The following is a 10,930-nucleotide window of genomic DNA, read 5'->3' as shown; positions in this document are numbered from 1 at the left end:
TTCAGGCCGGTGATGGGAATCGGCCGCCGCCGCATGCCGACCGGGGGTGGGTGCCGCCCCCGCCCGCAATGGTCCGGATTAATGGCAGAGGTTGGAGCGAGCTCGAGAAGCACACCTGCATGTCTGAATTTTCCGAGTTTGTAGATTTGGGGGTGAAAAGTGGGGGCGGCGCCGGCGCCGTGGCGGCGATTGGGGTGTGGCGGGCGCCGGCTCTCTCTACCATCTCAGTTGGCCGTGCGTCTGCCGAAGCCTGAACAACGGACTGCCATCGGACACCCTCAGCTCGTGTCGATCCGGAGAATCCGGTAAGTCCAGTGCTGCTGTATACCAGTGATAGTGAGTTGCCCCGCTCCCGAAAATTCATTTTCCCGAGTGCTCCGGCTAAATTGCCGTAATTTGGGCCAGCTTGCAAACTTCCGACGAACCCATTTGGTAATTGCTTCGAGGAGGATCGCCGCGGAAAGTCGCAAGTCGGGACTCGGAGTTCTTTTCCGGGAGCTGATCACGTGGAGTGTTCCGGAGGCACCGGTTAATTAGCGCCGGCCCGTTTTCAGCGCGCTAATTAAATTTTGATCATTGAATTATCGCGTGACTTAATTTTTCCGATATGGCACGCTCCATGTCTAATTTAATGAAGGGTTGTCGTACCCGGTGTTCCGACAAAACAAACATTTTGCCGCTTTATCGAGTTATTAACTTTTCCGAATGCGTCGGTGGATCGTGTTTGTAATATAGTCATGAAGATAGCGTCAGCCCGGCAGATGCTTTGGCACGGGTCCTTGTTTGCCGATTGTGATAACGGCGATAGCCAGAACACACACGACACCGTTCACCTGCCACTAAATTACATTTTTCCCTCTGCGATATTGACTTTTTATCGCGGCTTCGATATGACGCGAGCTGAAAAACACCGTCCCGATTTGTCGTCGCACTTGCTTTTCGAAATTTAATTAAAATGTATCTTCAATACGGGCGCGCACGAATACATAATTAAACACCCTGTTTTCAACGGCATGCTGGTACGTAATAAACTCCGGTGTTAAATTCCGATCGAAATTTTTTATTACAATTCAATAATGTGCTAGTTGTTTATTTTTAATTAAGCGAAATCAGAACGAACGGGTGATTGTTTGGCGGGGCGCTCAATTAGAGCTCGCCGGCTAAACGCCTCCAATTTGCAGACACCGGAAGTAATTTCTCCCCGAAAAAACGAGCTGAATTCTCGAAAGCCGCGATGCAAAATAAACATCGGACGCATTAAATTCGGCCGATTTGGAATCCGCGATCAGATTTCCGGCAATTCACTTACGTATTTGGCAACGCTGTTTGCTCCCTTTTTCCGGAGGGGCGCGGCGGAATTAATTCATTTTTGCATTAGCCGCACCGGATGGGTTTTTTCCAGGTTTGAGACGAACACCGTGTAGAATTTTATTCGGGGATCTCCCTTGCGGGATTACTCTTCATAATTGAAAAGTTTGTTATAAATTCATGTATCTGGTGCACGAATGGCGTGCTAATGTACTAATGGATTTAAACAGTTAAAATGTTTGCCTTTGTTGGGGAATATTTTGCCGTTCGCGAAACCTCCGGTTCGACCGATCGCAGAGTTTACCGAATTGTCAATTACATGTTTACGAAGCAAGTCTTGTGTGTAATGGAAATTGCTGTAATTCGAATTTTATAATGTTAATTAAAGTGCAGCCTACCAATCACGTAATGTAAGAGTTTACATTTATTTCCGAAACGGCTCATCGTGAATTAACTCGCGCCGGTACTGGGTAATCGCCACAAAAACCTCGTTTAAATTGCATTAGTTTTAGGCTATTTTTAGAGCACTGGCGTTTAAGCTTTACCTTGCACGAAGCTTTAGTGTCACTTTTTTGTGTGGAAGAGCATTTTTACTGAACGCGTTCAATTTTAAGACTTCAGTTATTAACAAGATCTACATCAGCACTAAAAAAAGATGCAATCGCCTCGCTTATTTTGTAAATAAGGTTACTATTTTAACTTAGTGCGTTTATCGAGCTGTGATGTTTTTACACTATTTACCTATTATACATATTTCAGTCGTGAACAAACTAAATGTAATATTTTATTGTTGGTTGCCATTGTAACTTGCTGTTGAATAAGAACTATGAAACAACAGATTAATATAATTTTAACAATACACCGTCTAAAGGTTCACTTTATTCTTGCTATTACTACTAATTTACTAATTTTATAAGGTGAATAGGGAAAGTTATTATTATTATTATTAAAGAAACAGTATATAGAGAGGAGATAACCATGGACTCACGTGACAATTTTAAGTGAATGCAATTTTAGATTAGATTGCAAACGTTTGTAATATGATGTCGATGTTAAGATAATCTTTTCATCTACGCAATTTTACAGGGAACCAATACACGATATTTATACGAACAGATTATACGCAACATTTTTCTTGTTGGTAGTGTACAAAAAAGCGTATGCTAGAACGAAGATAAATATATTTTGTAAAAATTCCAAGTAAACGCAATCATGAATTCCTTTCGGGACAGTAAACATTCTTGTGGGTTTTTGTTGTTGAAACACTTGTTTTATAAAATAAGCTAAATCTTTAAAATACTAAATTACCAATAGTTAAAACATCCTAAAACAACAACCACTATCCAAAACAAACTAATCGAGTAATCACATCCCACGTTTGTACCCTCATTCATTCAAAAATTTCTGTTGTCAGCTTCGTTTCAACATTTATCTGTTTGTGTGAACAATTTTGAATTAAAATTGTTGTTAATTGATAACTGTATTTTTAACACAGAATATGTGCTTCCTAGGTCAGAGGATTTGTTTTGTTCCCAATTTGCTTCGAAAATAACTTCGTATAATTTTTTGGACTTCTAACATGCACCAAGGCCATAACTGCTTGCTACAACAGGTGACCACTGCTTACTTCAGTATCGCGGTTCAAATACAAAAAAATTATTATCGTATTTTTTTCTTAATGGTAAACTAGCAATACTTATAAAATTTTACCTGTTATACAGTCGAATTTAGAAATTTGAATTTCGTCTCTGAAGTGAAGTAAAAGTCTCTGACATTAGTATCGTGTCAAAGAAGCTTTAAATAAAAAAAAACTTAGTTTAACCTTAAAATACATCTTAAGTTATGATTCTGCAGACGTAGAGAGCATGCAATATTTATGCTGTTTTTGATTCCTGAAGCTTTTCATGCGTTTGATTCGATATTACAAAAACATATAACAAAACAAGTGAAATCTCGAGAATTGTAAACGATTTCCATGATTGTGTGAAAGGAGAAAGAGTAGAGAAGCAAATTTAAAACACTTATGAGATGGTATAAAAAGTTCAGAAAAGTTCGAAGTTCACTTCAGATTATAGAAACTGGTTAATGCTGAACACAGATTTTACAGAAAACGAGTAGTAAATATGTTATATGTGTCCAAATTTAAACAAAAACTCAGTAGTGATTACAATGTGAACACAAGTCAAATACCGATTAATACGGATAAAATTCAGAAAAAAAGTATATACATAAAACATGTTGTATACAAACTGGTGTTATCTGTTAAACAAACAGAGCGTAAAAATAGTAAATTGATTTTGAATGTACTATTTCATTTTTCACGTTTTTTACGCCGATTTCGAATCATTGGCTTTTTAATTTTTCGTACATTCCGTGTTACTTTTTTTATTATCAAAAATACTAACCACCACAATCAATATACTTTTTGGTTTGAATTTATAATCTTTCATACGTTGCATATTATTGACAATGTATAAACGTTACCCAAATTTAAACTTGTTTGAGAACACTTAAAATGTATTAAAATAAAATGTAAAATGTTCGTTGTATATTCCTGAAAATTTCGAAGTGACGTTTAGTCTGTTTGCTCGTTTCGATATATTGATGCGCTAGGATCCTGGCTGTGGTTCAGGTGCTGTTAACGGTTTTGCAACTCTAACCCGTCTTGTTTCATAATTTTCAGTTCAATGAATGTTGAAGCGTGACCTGTAAGAAATTCCAATTTCTTTATTTTTTTTTTTCGCAGTATAGAGCTTTTATACATTCTTTGCTTAAATTACGGTTTTCATTATTAAGGTCACTTTTCAAAATGGACATTCGAGAGATTAATCTGTCTTGTATTCTCTGTTTTCGTGTGGCTGGTATTGATTTCACTGTACAGATTTTAGTTTTTTTTTTCTGAGACTTTTTAATTCAGCACAATTTTTGAAAATAATGTATTTGTATTATTTGGCAATTCCATCAAGTTACTATTGAAACATCTCTGCAGTTCATGAAGGCCCAGGCCATGGCTATTTTCGTATCTAATTATAATTATAAAATATACAGTAATAATTTTTAACACTACGTTTTTGACTTCCCGAGTGTAAACTACGGAACTATTGTAATCGAGTCCATCGGACGACGGTCGACTTTTATGCTTTATCGACGTTTCGTGGCCCCTAGAGTACGAAAACATAGGTCTGTCATTTCCGTCTGTTTGTCTGTCTGCCTGCCGTCTGCCGTCTGTTCTCGTTTGTATAGAATTTTATTAGACAGATAATCTTCTAAGCTACCAACCTATTTTTGTAAATTTTGTATGTATGTTAAGAATGTGGTTGGTGTATATGGTATAACGCTTACCAAACTTTGTTCAATTATCTTCAGCAACAATAATATGACGTCATCCCCAAAATTTACTTTAGTAAATGTTATTTATATTTTATAATACAACATATTATTCCACTTGTAGTTTATGAATCCGTGTTGAGGTATTACTCTAGGCATTCAGATTTTTGTAAAAAATCAAAATTGTATAACATTTAACAATCGTTAATCAAAATTTACGATCCCCCTAGTAACTGATGACGTCATCTCAAAATATTGCCAAATAAACTTATCTAAAATTATGCAATTTATGATGAGACTGTAGTTGTGATTTATCATTCCGTTAATATTTTTTAGAATTGCTTAGATAGCGTGACTTAAAAAAATTAATGAATGAGCCAAATTATTTTTTGATTAAGTTCTTCTTGCTACAATTCTTCTATTTACTTATTTGTTGTTTCTATTGTTGTTTCTTCTTTATTCCTCCGTATATAATTTTTAATATTTTCTTCTCCCATAATCCTAACAATTTATTTCCTGATCAGATGCCTGTAATGGATAAGTGGCGTCATCTGCAATTTTTCTTTATATTTCGATCTTATCTGTGTAAGTTATTAGATGACTCAAAAAGGTTAATGGATGAGTCAATTTATTTTATTGATCAAATCAGAAATTGCTTTACTGAATGCTTTGAAATCTTGCAGACGTTTTAAAGTTATCATAAGAATGTGTAAATTTATCTGTTTATCCCCCCAAAACATTGATGACGTCATCTCAAAATTTTGCCAAATAAATCCTACTGAAAATGTTGGTATATACGTGTGATTTATCACTGCATTCATATTTTTGATAACTGCTTATAGAGGTGTTTCAAAAAAATTCATGAATGAGTCAACTTATTTTATTGAATAAATCAGGAACGACTCACTCCATTTTCCAGAAAATTTGGGAATGCAGTACCGTTATTATTAGTATTACACTGCATCTATCCAGGTCGATATATGTGTCGTTGCAAAAAATGTTCATAACGTCATCAGTGCACCACAAAATTTTGTGAAGTAAAAACTCATGGGAAAGATACGCGTAGCATGTTTCTTTACATTTACTTAACATATTTTTATTTTAACTTATAGAGTTACTATAACAAAAATAAAATTCCCAAAATCAAATTTTTAATTTTTCTAAAAACTGGATATGTTTTATTGTACTTCAGGGACGAGGGAAGTTCTGTCGAAACAACATTCGAGATATAGAACTGATGTAAATTGGGACATCTACTATATTAAAATTGTATTTTAGTTGTAAATAAGAATTTTTTTTAAGAATAGTTTACGAGAAGTGCGCGTCTTCCGGCATCAAGCTGAGATATCCAAATAAGGGACAATAACAAATTTAACACATTGAACATACACATATAATACAATACTAAACTACACTTATATAAAACCATTTGTTTTAAGGAAAAATTTATCATTAATCTACGTAAGAGCGGGTAACTCTTAACAGAAAAGAGTGCTTTCTTATATGAAAAAAGTTTAGTTGGTAGTCCTTGTAAGTTTTTTAAAATCTTTCACAGAGAGAAGAAAGAAAGAGTGTCTTTTATTTTAAAAGAAACTGATCTCACTTCATTTTGTTTGTTCGAACGTCGGAACTTTTGTGTATATCTTTGATGTGTACATATAAATCCACATATTTGTTTTCTTATTTTTTATTTCAGCCCTTCGTCCAACATATAAATTCTCTTTAATTATGCTTTAATGAATTCACTTGCCGCTGCTTCTATTCATTTCTAGCTGCAAACATTCCATGTAAAATTCCAGTATTATTTCTCGTCTTCTCCTCAAAAACGAACTCGCAATAAATCTCGTTCACGTTTGATAGACCGATTTTTATTTTTATGTGAACGATGGCGTATACGGTTGATTGTTGGCGCAGTGATCATTATTTGCATGAGCTAAACAAGTTTCCGGATGATCTAACATTTGTCGAGGGAAAGTTTTCCAAATATCGGCAAACAACAAAATGCACTAGCTGTGTGCCCTCGATAACGGTGCTCATATTAAATTATTCGTTTCATTGAGCAGAGGCGCACTCCTCTGATATGATCACAGAAAGCATATTTGCCATAGCGGCAATAAGACAAGACGTTCTGTATATGTTTGCAGTTATGCCAGCCACTTATCCTGTAAAACTGTCGGAACCGTTTCCGAACATCCCGGGATATCTCGTTTGTCTAAGGACTTTTTTGTGTCCTGTTTAGAGAGGTTAGGGTGGATAAAGTGTGTCGTTTTTCTAACGCAAACGCTATTCCGCAGTCGCATTTAGCCGCTATAGGAAAGCTTTTACCGAATTAACAGTTGGCAGAGTTTCCCTCTTTGGCGCCCCACCTGCTTTTCTAGGTTGTTTTATTCGTTTGATTAAACAGTGGCCGTCTGCGGTGCCGAAAACACGAAAAATCCTGCTTAATTGTTGCATACAAATTTCGGGAGATATTGCCCGCATGAGTTACTTCGGCGTTGGTACGTACTTTAATTAAGTTTAAATTTTATGCGCGGTACCTCGGCGGAACGTTTGAAGTTTTGCAATGAACTGGTGCGTGGAAAGCTCTGTATGTGCTTGTTGTGTGTCTGTGTGAACTTTTGAAAACTCGTTCTAAATAAAAATGGATTCTGTCGCTGCAAAACGTGCTCCTGTTCTTTTGTGGACTAAATGTAAAACAAATAACTGCGTTCGGTGCAATGTTTAACGAAGGTATTGTGTTTTGTAGTTTTTAAGAAGTAGTAGTTTAACAATTTATTTCATGTAAACAAAATTGCAGAGGATCAATATTCAATTTTCTACTACTTATTTAAAGTGAAAATTATTAATCTCCCCAATTTTAAACAAATTATTGAAACAATTCTGTCATCAAGTAGAACAAGGTTACAAACGAAATTATTTTTAAATATATAGGTTGTCTAATTTGAAGATTACATCCACATGTCTAAACATAACAGCTTATATGTTCTTACAGACTTGGATTTCTTACTAAAAAGTAAAGAAACGATTTTGGACGCAAATGTGTTTTTGGTTAATTAATAGTTTTCAATACAAAAAATTGTCATATTTAAAAAATCTCATCTTCGTCATATTTTAAGCTTGAAGTTTGAACTTTTTCATCGAATTTGTTTAATTACCTTGATTTGAAAAGTATACACAAATTTAAGTCTTTTTACGTATATATTCAGCGTAATCAAATTAGCAAATTGTCAGTTTTCACAAATCCTTTAAATGGGACATCTTCTAATTAACCTTTCTTCTAATACCAATTTTTTAAGGTCAATCCAAATATATTTTGGAATTATTGTTAAGATAAACCCCCCTAAGCCTTTTGTCAAAAGAAACAGGTCTTAAAAGTTAGTTCTGAATTATGGTAAATTACAAGGTGTCTTATTTAAAATACATGAGAAAACCAGAAATTTGCAAATTTAATCGTATACCTAAATAAAAACAAGTCTTATCATCAGTTGCAAAAACTTACCATATTGCAAATCTCCATCTTTAAAGTGGTGATACTGTAAGAGGATGTACAAAAATCGAAATACAGTTAACTTGTAGCTCCAAATGAGTTTTATCAGATTGTCTTGAAGAATTTTTTTGTAGTATCATAGTTTAGAGTGAATGAAAAATATCCCTCTATCTGACCTGACCTGACCTATATACATACATAAACATATATATGTTCTGGGTGATTCAGTTAAACTTTAATCAAGTAGGTCCTAACCGAACGAGGCGTGATAACTGATAACTTGTGTCACCTACTTGATTAGAGTTCATCTAAATGACCCGGTGCATATACTATACATATACAAAATCTAAATGGAAAAATGCATTATGCACCTTCAATTCTTAAATTCTTATGCGCAGGAGAGTGTGAGCACCCAACTAAATAACCCCTCTGTTTAGCTGGTGCAATTAAGAGAGCATAACCTTTATGGCTTCACTTCCTATGGTAGAGAGTTATTTTATAAATTCTTCTGCCGATTTTGTCCCTTTATTATCTGTCTCCTTTTTAATTTATCTTATTTTCAGCCTGCTCCATTGGTACTTAGTTGACCCGTCTCCTCCACCATTATTTTATATCGTTCAATATTTCTGTCATTTTGTTCTCATTGTTTTTCTCGTCATTTTCGACGCTCCAGATTTTAGCATTATGTTTAATGTAGTATATTTCTTCCTCAATTTAAGATTGTTTTTACTTCTCGAGCGTAAGCAAAGAAAGTATTGTAATCGAGTCCGTCGGGCGACTCTCTACTTTTACGTTTCCTCGACCTTTCATGACCCCTAGAGGACGAAGAAATAGGTCTCCCGATTCCGTCTGTTTGTCCGTCTGTCCGTCTGTCTGTTATTAGACAGATAATCTTCGAAAGTACTGGACCGATTATTGTGAAATTTTGTACTTATATTAGGAATTTCATGTAGATGGTAAAACGCTAACAAAAATTTGTCTAATCATCCCCACCACTAATGCGATGGCGTCACTTCAAAATTGTACGTAGTAAATGGGTTTTAAATTGTATAAAATAACATAGTCCTACACATGTAGTTTATGACTCCGAATTGAGTATTTACCCGAAACGTCCAGATTTTTGGGAAAAAATCAAAATTATGAAACATCATTTTGCAATTTAATTTTGAATCTGCAAAACCAAATGCTTTGAAATCTTGCGGATGCGTTATAGTTATGATAGGCATGATAAATTTTTAATCAAAGTATATTTACTTATCCCCTCCAAAAAATTGATGACGTCAGCTCAAAAGTTTGCCGAATAAATCCTATCTTAAATGTGCAAAATATGATGAGTCTAAAGTTGTGATATATATTTTTTGGATTTGCATATACAGAATGACTCAAAAAAATTGATGAATACGTGAATTTATTTTATTGATTTAATCAAGAACTACAAAATCGAATGCTTTGAAATCTTGCAGACGTATTTGTCTTAAATTACAAGTACTATACAGAGTGTTACTTTTATCTGTTCACGCCTGACAATTTTTGCATAGGCAATATATTATACACCACAGAGACGACTTCGTCCAAATTAATTTTTTTTTAATAAGCAATCATATCAATAAAAAAAAATGACAAAGATGTTCATGCCGAATAATGACAAAATTGAAACAATTAAAAGTCAATTTATTTTAAAATACCCTGCTACAAAAATGTAATACGAAAAAAAAAAACACAATAGGCATGCAGTCGTCACGTTTCCGACAGCGAGGGAAGTACTGTCTAAACTCTTTAGACCAATTTTTTCCTGTCACTTTTCCATCTCAGGCATTCAAATAAGGTATTTTTTAGGCGGCGGTTACAAATCTAGTCGTTTTACGTCTCCAATCACGTCCATAAAGTCCCACTTTTTTGTGCTCAGGTGTCGATAGATTAACTTTTACGTCCTTGGTCTTGTGGTTTTGACTAACATTTTTTTAACTGAAAAAACCAAAAGCGCCGTTAGGTATTTGAACTCCACCTTTACTAAGTATCGTTATGAAACATAACGGTTCCAATTTTTTTCTTAGTAAGGAGCAAAATAACGCTCTGGTTTTTATCAAATATACAGGACTTTTCTTCCAACAACGAAAAATATTTTATAATCTCAAAACTATTTACATAACCCATAATTTTTTGTGTGGTTGCCTAAAAAACGTTGTGTGTACATCGGGCAAAGAGAACTTTCTCGGCTACGCCTCGGCCTCAAACTTCAAATTGGCTGAGAAAGTTGTTTACGGCCTTGACAAATAACTATTTCGTGGTGTCAGTACTTTCACAGTATTGTAACAGGATCCATCCGGCAAAGAGCTGCTTTCATATTACCTCGCTATTTTATGATCCATAGAATATAAAAACATAGATACCTCGTTTCCGTCCGTCTGTGGTCTGTCGGCGATTTTATTAGACAAATAATGTCCAAACTACTGGATTGATTGTTGTGAAATTTTACATGTATTTTACGAATATCATATAAAACTAACCAAAATTTTTCTCGTTATTTGCGTCATTAATATGACGGTATCGTCTCAAAATTTTGCATAGCAAATATTATTCAAATTTTATAAAATAACATACTTCTATCCTTGGGGTTCGTGAATACGCCTGAAGCTCGTAATTTTTTTATTATTTAATTTTTTTTAAGAGTGGCAAAATAGTTTACTGGTCTATCTAAATACTACTATGTATTTATATAAACGTCTATCTTTTCTCCATTTTCTACATCATTGTCTCTCTCTACAAAGTTTTAGAACCTAATGATTAATGATACTGATTTGTATCGAA

General features: G+C 34.5%; 1 long non-coding RNA gene across 3 annotated transcripts in view; it reads left to right on the top strand.

The window, feature by feature from the left end:
* Nucleotides 1-235: 235 nt before the first annotated feature.
* LOC135144783 (uncharacterized) overlaps nt 236-10,930 on the top strand; it is a 214,109-nt gene continuing 203,414 nt past the window's right edge. For all 3 annotated transcript variants that reach the window (XR_010283230.1, XR_010283231.1, XR_010283229.1), the window contains exon 1: nt 236-305. This is a non-coding gene — a long non-coding RNA (uncharacterized LOC135144783). The remainder of the gene's footprint in view (nt 306-10,930) is intronic.

This window comes from Zophobas morio, unplaced genomic scaffold, assembly GCF_036711695.1.
Source record: "Zophobas morio isolate AGI-343-1 ecotype UQ-CSIRO unplaced genomic scaffold, CSIRO_AGI_Zmor_V1 ptg000108l, whole genome shotgun sequence".
NCBI classification, from domain to species: domain Eukaryota; kingdom Metazoa; phylum Arthropoda; class Insecta; order Coleoptera; family Tenebrionidae; genus Zophobas; species Zophobas morio.
This window is presented reverse-complemented; position numbering and strand designations above follow the sequence as displayed.